Here is a 10512-nt window from a genome sequence, read left to right as displayed (position 1 = left end):
ACTTGAAGATTTAAGAGATTGAAGTGAGGAGGGGGCTATAGATCCGACATCTACCTTGTGTTAGCAACCATTTCGAGGTAAAAATTCTTTACCTTGACTTATTGTTTCTTAGATCTTCTCCCATGTAAGTTTAGTGCATTTTTAGCCCATTTTGGAACCATTTTCGAAGTTAAGCATGATTTGAAGTTGTGACTTCAGATCTGGAGACCTTAGACCTCCTTGGGCATAAAGTTTCAATGTTTGGCCATCCTCCATGCCCTAAACCTTCTATTAAGCTTAGTTTTAGTGTTTTAGCCTCTTAAGGCCTTGCATGCACGTAAAGTTAGCAACTTTATGGGATATTTCGGTCCTAAGGGAATGGATCTATAGTTTGGGGCTTTAGATTTAACTAAAAGGGATCAATATGTTAAGACATGGGAAAAACTCAACGAGTTGGATTGGGTTTTCCCGTTTTCGGTATACCGAGTGAAGTCGGCTAGTTGGTAAAATAACTCGGCAAGTAGGTTATGTTTTTCCCCGGTTTTCTAAACAACTGAAGGAACTCAACGATTTGCTAGATGCAGTCGACGAGTTGGGTCAACATGGACTGTTAACCTTGACTGTTGACTTTGATTTTGACCAAGAGTTGACTAGGGTTGACCATTCAATATCTTAGGCATTTTTGGTATTGAGTCTTCTCGAGTTAGGCCCATTGATGGATTATGGAAATTATAGTGTTGGAATTTTGTTTGTGTTTGGGCCTTAATTTTGGATCATACTGGGCTTGGGGTAGAATGGTCATTTTACCCCATGTATAGATAGAGGGTCATAGCATGGAACCCAATTGCTAATAGCATATATTGATTGGAAATGACGGCTCGGGAAGCTGGCGGGGCAGCAACTAAGGATTTCACTCGGGAAGATTCTGCATTCGAGGTGAGTCTTCTCACCATATCAATAGGTCTAAGGCACCAAGGTCGGCCCATTTTATGATATGTGGATTGTTGATTGATCATGCATCATGTTGGTATGACTCTTGCATGGAAGACCCCGAGGGGAGGGGGTTCCTGTGGCAATAGATTGAGACTAAGGTCTAAGTTACTAAGATGTCCTTAGAGGATCAATTGAGATATGGTTCCATAATCATTATGATGATCATAAAACACGATACTAAAGTATTCTCCTTTCCTTTCAAATTGGATAAACTTTTTATATTTCTGTTCAATTTGATTCTTCTTATTAGTTCTGCCATACATTGAATTTTTTCAAAGTATCAGAATTATACTTCAACTTGTAAGCATAACCATATTTACCGAACCATTAGTAAATCAAGATGAATAGCCTTTATCATTCTTTGTGGTAGATCTGACAAGTACACATCAATGTGTACTAGATCCTTTCACCTTTCACTTGACTTACATACATATGTAAACTTGGAATTAGTCTCAATTTCCCAAGTACCAAGATTTTCATACATCACGTGATTCAAATCATATGATTCCAAGTTTCTGGCCAATTGAAAGTTGGGTGATGAGAATCTTTCCTTACTTAGAAAAATTACGACACTACCACAATCGATATAACTAAGAATCAAACTATTGCTATTAATAGAAACATGTAAACAACAATTTTCACAAATGTCATTGCAAGGAAACATAAAATAAGATAAAATCAAATTTTTCTTTATTTATAAAATGCAGAAAACTGTCCTTACAACGCAAATTCAAATGAAAACTATGTTACTAAATATTTCTAAGCAATCTATCATAACTCCTAAGAAGCAGCTCAAAAATCTGATCATCGAACCATGCGATCAAAATCCATCTCTTCGTGACCAGACTCAGCTTACTCTTCCTTTAAGCTTCCTTTCCTTTTCTTTGATCCTACAAAATATCAAAATGCAGTCTTATCACATCAAGTATTTAGAATCTATAAATAGGAACTTAATAGAGTTGGGTAGTGGATTTACCTGAAGTAGAGTCATGCATTTTGACTTTACCATCCTTACGATCTTTTAGGTAGATACGACAGCTTTGCATCCAATGCCCCTTCTCTTGGCAATAGAAACAAACATACTCTTTCGGAATGGTACATGGGACTATCGATTCAAATGGTTTGACCTTGGCCAATCCCTTTCCATTGGGAAGAGAAAACTTTTATGCACTTCCAATGTCGCCATTGTCAATGTCCATGGAAGTTTGGGAGGTAGATCATTCATTTAAATTTGATTTACCAGTGCGCCAAATCATTTCTGGTTTAGCAACAATTAGCAAATATGTTAGATCAATAAGGGTCATGTCGTGGTCTGTCATATAAAAGTCTTTAACGAACTGACCATATGACTTGGGGAGTGACTGAAGAACCAAGTCAACAGCCAACTTCCTTTGGAAAACGACACCCAACATTCCCAGCCTGTTAATATGCAACTTCATCACTAAGATATGAGCACATACAAACCTTCCATCTTGGTGTTCGCTTGTAAATAGGGCTTGAATGACCTTGAACTTTTCAAGTCGACGAACATGTGGATCAGGGAGAATTATTTGAGGAGGTGGAGGAAGTAAATAATGATTTCTAGTTCCTCGATCGAAACATGAAACATCATCTTCATGAGGAAAGTTTTTTCCAAAAGGATAAGGTAGACCATAGTTGTCAGAACTAGACATCTACAAGGGGAGAAATTCAAGTAAGTTGATTTAATCCTTAATATAACACCCAAATGAAATATCAAAGCTAAGACCCGACACACTAATTTACAATTCGAAAGAGGGATGACATAATCCAATTGCAAACTATTTATCGATAGGTAAATGACGATTTACCAATTCCACCATGAAAACGAAATTTTAAACAAAATAGGTTTTTAAATGTAACTTCTAGATCTTTTGAGATTCATTGAACTTTTCAATGACATGTTTAATCTCGATTATGCCCTTCAAGTTTGTGACTGGGATACCGAGGATCACAAATAAGGTGTGAATAATCATGCAAATTAGCTTGGTACTCTTGAAGTCATTTATCACCAAATCAACATGTCGGGTAACCACACACGCTTCATTGATCTATGACAAACTACGAGCTACCCATTGTCATCCTTCATTAGTCCCATGTTAGTGTGCCGGTTAACCACACACGCTTCACTAACGACCAACAAGGTAAAATGTGCAATTTCATGGATTAGCACCAAATTCACATTTTTCTTAAGTAACTAAGATTGGGAATTTATAAAACAATTAGTGACTTTGTATTTAATTATACTTATAATGGAAGTTTGTGGCTTATCTTACCCGTTCGGCTAACGACCCTCCACTAGTCAAGGAAGCGGTGGGTGAGAGTGGACACCCATTTAATCGCCATTTTATAGGCAACTAGGTGAATACCCGCACATTGTGCAGAATACAATAATATATTAGGCGAATACCCGCACGTTGCACAGATTACAATAATATATTTGAAAATTTTACAAATATATATTTTTTAAATATGTCAATGACATTGTTATAAGCTTTTATAGAATAAATCTTATAATAAGTTGGTATAAACATTGTTTGTTTTGAATTATATTATAATATAGATATCTTCTAGAATTGTATAATCTTAAGTGTCTTAATGACATCTACCTGCAATTTACTTAATAAAATTAAATATAATAAGATTTTGATCATATTTATAGTTGTTATTATGATTACTTAATTTTAAAAAGTTTATTTGCTTAAGATTTTGATTTCTATCATTGTAATTATTTAAAACATTAAACATTGTTTTTGTTTTTAAAGACAACAATTTAATTTTTGTATATAATTTTACTTTTAAATATTGTTAGTGTAAGTTATTTAAAATAACATATTTCAAAACTCTTAATTATTTTAATTTGGTTTCAGAAATTTAATGTTTTTAAATTGTATTTGATGAATATTGTTAGTTTCTATAATTGTAGTTATTTAAAACAAAAAATAATGTTTTTGTTTTTATATAAAATATTATAGTTTTTTTTTATATAATATTACTTTTAACTATTCTTAGTGTAAGTTATTTTTAAGCTATTTATTTGAAAAATTTTAATGATTATATCAAATAGTTTCATGTGTGTTTTTTTTTGTTAATTTAGGATTACAATAGTTTAACACTATAATCTATAATCTTTAACTATTTATAAAATAGTCTCTTGATTTTTTCAAGTTTAAATAAAATTCTGATTTAAGTTAATTGTTTAATATTATATTAAATTAATAATTTGACTATTTTGCATCAACTCATAAATTATACAAATTTTATGACTTTAGAATGATAATTGATAATATACAACAACATATTTAAATTAATAAGTTAACTATAATATGTTAAAAAGTTAAAGTCATAATTTTTATAAATAGAAATATAATATGATATCGCTCTAACATAAATTCACTATTTATGTTGCGATGTGTCGTGCCGGTTCTGTTGCGAAACTTCGACATCTCATAACTTCTTCGTTATAACTCGAATTTCGGCATTCTTTATATGCACGGAAACCGTGTGATATATAATAAAACTTGGTTATGATTATTTATTCTAAACACTCTTCTATAAAAAAGTCATTTTTAATGATTATCGTCTCTAAATTGACTAGCCCGGATCTATGGGCATTACAACCAAGATTTGCACATTTTGACTAGCCCGGATCTATGGGCATTACAACCAACAATTGTGTCCTATCAAATCCGTTCGACTAACGACCCTCCATCATACAAGATAGTGGTTGGTAAGAGTGTATACCCAATGACAGTCATTTTATAGGTCACTTCCTTAAACTCCCCTTATGGTATGGCCTCGTGAACTAGGCGTATTAGCGATTTGACTGAATATTCTTATAAATATAATATATATATATATATATATATATATATATATATATATATATATATATATATATATAAACTTTTAATTATATATACATAGTATAAGGTATATTTTAAAACATTTTAAAATAGCAATGGTTTAATCTTTTAATAAATTAAACTTTCAATTTAATTAAATTTAAACCATTTTATGGATTTATTAATTGTCTATTAATTAATTACTTAATTAAATTAATAATAAGATCCATAGGGATGTATTTTAAAGTTTTCAAAAAACCAAGTTTATAAAATAAACCAAATAATATTTGACATTAATTATTAAGTTTAATTAATATTTAGATTTATTATTTATACACTTAAAAAATCAATCATATTAATCACAAAACAATTAATCAAGTCAAATATTAATCTTCTAACTTCTAGGCTTTTATATTATCATCATAGATATACCAAAATCAGATTTGAGGATAAGATATAATAAGTAATTATCACATAAAAGTAGATTAGGCAGGTAAGTACCAGATTTTTGGATCTGGACCGAGCTCACGTCGTGAGCCTTATATGCTCACATGTGAGCTGCGACTAAATCAAAACCAGGTTTCTTTTCAATTCACCAAAGTGAAAATACATGAAAGAAATCCATAGGCTCTAATACCACTGATCGGGTATTAGGGTTAGAACCACAATGCTCCAAGCGCAAAAACATTTAAACAATTCAAATACTTAGGGAACATGCAACCTAATAGGAACTATGTCTTTCACATATAGGCAACATACTATGAATTGTTATCCTACAAAACTTTCCTATGATAACTAATTCATAAGAATAAGAAACTTACCTTGAAGATTGTCATTGCAAAAAATCTTGAATTCCTTCTTGAAAAACTTTTGGAAGCAAGCACCACAAGTGTCGTGCCTATAATGGTTCACACCCAAACCCTAGAAACCAAGGAGTTTGAAGAGAGAGAGGAGAAGATTAAAAATTTCGGCCCTAAGCCTCTAAAGGAATGTCATAGCCGAAATTCTAATGCTACGGGTCCTTATATAGCTGAGGTAGCTTGGTGTCAAAGTTAGGTTTAATGAAGAAATCATAATCCGTTTTCTTGGTGACCAAACAACCCATTCCCCTCTTTCAAGGGGCTTGGACGAAATTCCTTGGGCTTACCCAAGTGATTTTTGTTCACCTCATCCAATGAGGTCCACGGGCTCTTTTCCTCAAGTTTCAATAAATAACCAAACAGACCCTACATTTTTAATTAATCCAATTAATCTCAAAATTAATTCAAATTAATTTCTGATTAATTGTTAATTAAATAATACTATTTCCAATTAATTTATTATTCTCATAATATATTAACAAATTATTTATTTTGATTTTCAATTAATTTATTAACTATATTATAAATTAGTCAATCAGTCTCTCTCTCTCTCTCTCTAAAAGCTATCATATTCAATTGCTAGGTTTGAGGGCAACCTAAAAGAACTGTGCTACTATCAATTCAAGTTTATAACAATTACAGTTATGGGCTTAGACACATAATCCAACACCAATATAGGTCTTCAAGTATCAATAATATCAACTTTTACAACTCAGATTTCACCATCGAAACCGAAGCTGACAACAGAGAATAAGTCATCATTTGCTGAGAGGGGGGGAGGTAGTGACAATAAGGAAGGGACAGAATGAAGCGAAGACGTTTGAGAGTTGAAATAGCATTGAGTGGTGGACACCTCCTCATCTAAATGGTTATTAGGGCCACACGTCATCCGTTAAGGGATGCACGCTTCGAGTTTTCCGTCTTTAAGGTTTTGGGGAACTTGAAGCATATATAGTGGAGGTGTGTTGAGTATAATCATAAAGTGTTTTTTCAAGGTTTTGCTGATGTGATCTACCCACTATTTTTCATCGAAGTCTAGGCAGAAAATGAGTTTACCAAAGCCAACTGAAAACTCCCAAATGGTTCAGATGCTTCAAATGCTCTCTGCATATTTTTGACTTTAAATGATGAATAATGTTGAATACTTTAATACGTGGCATTACCATAAACCCATTTTTCCATGCAAGATACTAAGTAAGTGGAGTTAACCTAGAAATATGTTAGTTTGGTATCAAACATTTATTTAACACATGGAATCCAACTTTAAGGATCTATTGTGCATAAAAAACAAAAAAAAAATTAATGGCTAATCCAGAAAAAATACCAAATTTAATTATGCTAGAGTGTCAATTTCCTTATAATTTTTTTCCATTGATAATTTTAAAATTTTTCTTACTAAAAAAATTAAGGCAATAAAATCAATAAATGAAGACCACGTTGTGGCCTCCTTCTTTCTCCAAATCTCTTTTCAATATACAGTAAGATTCGCTTAACTTACTGCTACTGATAGTCGAACAAAGCAATGGGCCACACGGTCAACATTAAGATTAGAGTGTTCGGACCACCTATGGCAATACCTTACACTCGTTTACACCAAATCGGAGCCCTAGCCCTCGTTATTATTACCTTTTTCGCCACCAGACACTTAGACCACTCATTCTACTCCATCATTTATTCCTCTTTATCATTAGATGGCAATGGATATGAACCCAACATTATATGTTTCTCAGAAGATGAGGGTTCATTGCGGTGGACTCGTCGCGGATATGGGTCCTACATCTTACTCAAAATCTATGTTTATGGCGAGAATGAAATCGACGACCTTAAACAGCTCTTGTATGGCCTTCATCGAACGTTTTCAACGAATTCTTGCCTCAAGGGCCAATAGGGTACTAATATAATTTAATTTCCTTTTTTCGTGTTTTCCCAAGTTCGTGGATTCTATATATCATTAATTTCTACTTATTTGCAAACTTGAAATTGATGAATTTAATGAAGAGTACTAATCTGTGTTGAAATTTAAACAATCTGATCATTCGTATTATGAACTAATAATGAATTATTTAGCAATGTCAAATGAACGAATGAGTAGATAATATTTATGATTAAATATCCACAACACTTTCACAAACAACCAATAATTAATATTGGGAATTAAACGTTGAGATGTCGCAACATAATAAATTCAATTATTATTAATATTGTTATCCATATTCATACAAAAATCATGATGATCCTTCACGATTAGATCTGATTATAAGAAAGGAGTAGAAGCATATTGTCATGTTATTGGACAAACTTAAACGCAAAACAATAAAGTAAAAACAACCTGTTGATGGTTGATTTTGATTGTAAAAAACTATATGGATCAGACTCCTATCCTTAAAGGTTTTTACTTCGCTTCTAGGGCTGTAAGCAACAGAGTAAAACTCAAGATTTAATGCAGATTTATCGGTTTTCCAACAATAATGGAAAACGATAAACGCTAAGTGAATACTCAAAAATACGTGTGTAAATGGGACTTGTGAGTGATCTGAATTTCAAATCAGATATTGATATCTACTCTTATCCGAATTCAAACAAACCTAATTTAATGTAGATTTATCGTTTTTTCCACTAGTAATGGAAAACGATAAACGCAAAGTGAATACTCAAAAATTCGTGTGTAAATGGGACTTGTGAGTGGTTAAAATTTCAAATCAAATATCGATATACTCTTATCCGGTTTCAAACAAACCTAATTTAATGCAGATTTATCGGTTTTCTAATAGTAACAGAAGAAGATAAACACAAAGTGAATACTAAAAAATTCGTGTGTAAATGGGACATGTGAGTGGTTTGAATTTCAAATAAGATATCGATATATACACTTATCCAAATTAAAACCAACCTAAAGTCTATCCGATCTTTCTAGAGGATTCTAGAAGGTTTTCATCACCTAAATAATATCAATATCTACTCTTATCTAAATTCAAACAAGCCTAAAGTCTATCCGATCTTTACAGAGGATTCTAGAAGGTTTTCGTCACCTAAATCGCATCGATATCTACTCTTATCCGAATTCAAACAAACCTAAAGTCCATCCTATCTTTCCAAAGGATTCTATTCTAGAAGGTTTTCATCACCTAAATCATGCCATTTCGCACACTCATGGCATTGACTAGGCTAGACTAGGTGCACGTGCGTAGGCTTGACCCATCTCTTGATCCACTTAAACCTTTGAATGCATATCAAGAAAAAACCAATATAAACCCTCACAATGTTTATTCCTTTACTAATATGGGATAAAGGAAAATAGCTAACTTGCCTTATTCCCTTATAATTTCCAATAATTTGTACTTCAATTATAGTTGTTTTTCCGAAATTATATGTTGCTGGTTAATTAGGACTAGTTATTTTACATGATTCACTTCTTCCCTAATCAAAAGAGGAAACATCAATTTAATATGGTGTCGATGTATAGGATGCTAACTCAAATTTGAATTTCATAAAACATGTAACCATTATGAAGAGATGAATTTAGTTTGTAAATTTGAAGATAACCTTTCTTCATCAAGTTTTTACAAGCACACATGGTCATATCATAGTTATAGCACTCTTGTATTTTGGTAGAGTTTCACATGAAATTTATCTTTTGCATAAGATAATCGGTTTAGCCTTTTATGTTTTTATCAGATTTTACCAAGATCAAGAGTATCTTATTGTGATTAAAACCATGTTCTTGAAAGAGAGGGCATATATATATATATATATATATATATATATATATATATATATATATATATATATATATATATAGTTAAAAAGACTACTATAAACACTCATAATCTCATTTCCATTTAGTCAAAGTCACCAAACATGAGAAATCGTGCATCGTCAATCAACACGTGTTTATACCATTTGCATTTGATACGTTTGGTTTCCTCACGTCGGATGCAGTGAAACTTCTTAATAGAGTACAACGGATCATGCATAACAATGTTATATCCCTTAGATCTATGGATGTAGTATTCAAAAGAATTGGTTTTTCCATAAAAAAGGCTTAGCGGCTTAGCATGTTTCCCGTTTTCCATCTCCCTCGTTGTACAATGATAACTGTTAGGTGCATTTCATGCATTCATTTTTTATAGTTTTAGTTCATAAAAGTGCATTACATTTAGGTTTAGACTCATGCATTTTGTATAATTTCGGGATTTTTCATGATGCAATTCCATTCACACGCTTTTAGAATATTTCAGGGACTTATGAAGGTTGGATCTTGTTGGAGGAAGTTATCAAGAGTTGGATACAAAGTTGTAGAAGTTTTGGAGCTTTGAAGAGAGAGAATGAAGAAATGAAGAATTTGGTTTCACAGGAGTTTACACGGTCGTGTAAATTTATGCCTTTGATTTACACGGGCCGTGTAAACGTATATGCAAGGACATTCTACTTCGAAGACCTGGAAGACTTAAGCATTCTACTTTTCTTGTTTACACGGCCGTGTAAATGGAACCCTTTGGTTTACACGGGCCGTGTAAACGTCTCGGCAGTTTTAAAGTGGTTTTGTCTTCTTATAATTGAGACAATCAGTTTTTATGGGAGTCAGGTCGGATTTTGGGAGGAGAAGAGACGATTTTCAGAGCTTTTGCAAGTAGATTAACACTTGGAAAACACTTTAATTTCTTTTTGTAAGTCAATTTGAAGTTTAAACTTGTTTGATTTGTAGTCCAACCTAGATATGTGTGGTTGATTTTATTATCATTTCCGAATCTGAATTCTTAAGTATGTGTTGTTAGATTGTAACTTGAATTTGACTTATGTTTAACATCTAGTAATCT

Source organism: Lactuca saligna, chromosome 6 (assembly GCF_052625555.1).
Source record: "Lactuca saligna cultivar CGN05327 chromosome 6, ASM5262555v1, whole genome shotgun sequence".
NCBI lineage: Eukaryota > Viridiplantae > Streptophyta > Magnoliopsida > Asterales > Asteraceae > Lactuca > Lactuca saligna.
Note: the sequence above shows the minus strand (reverse complement) of the source record.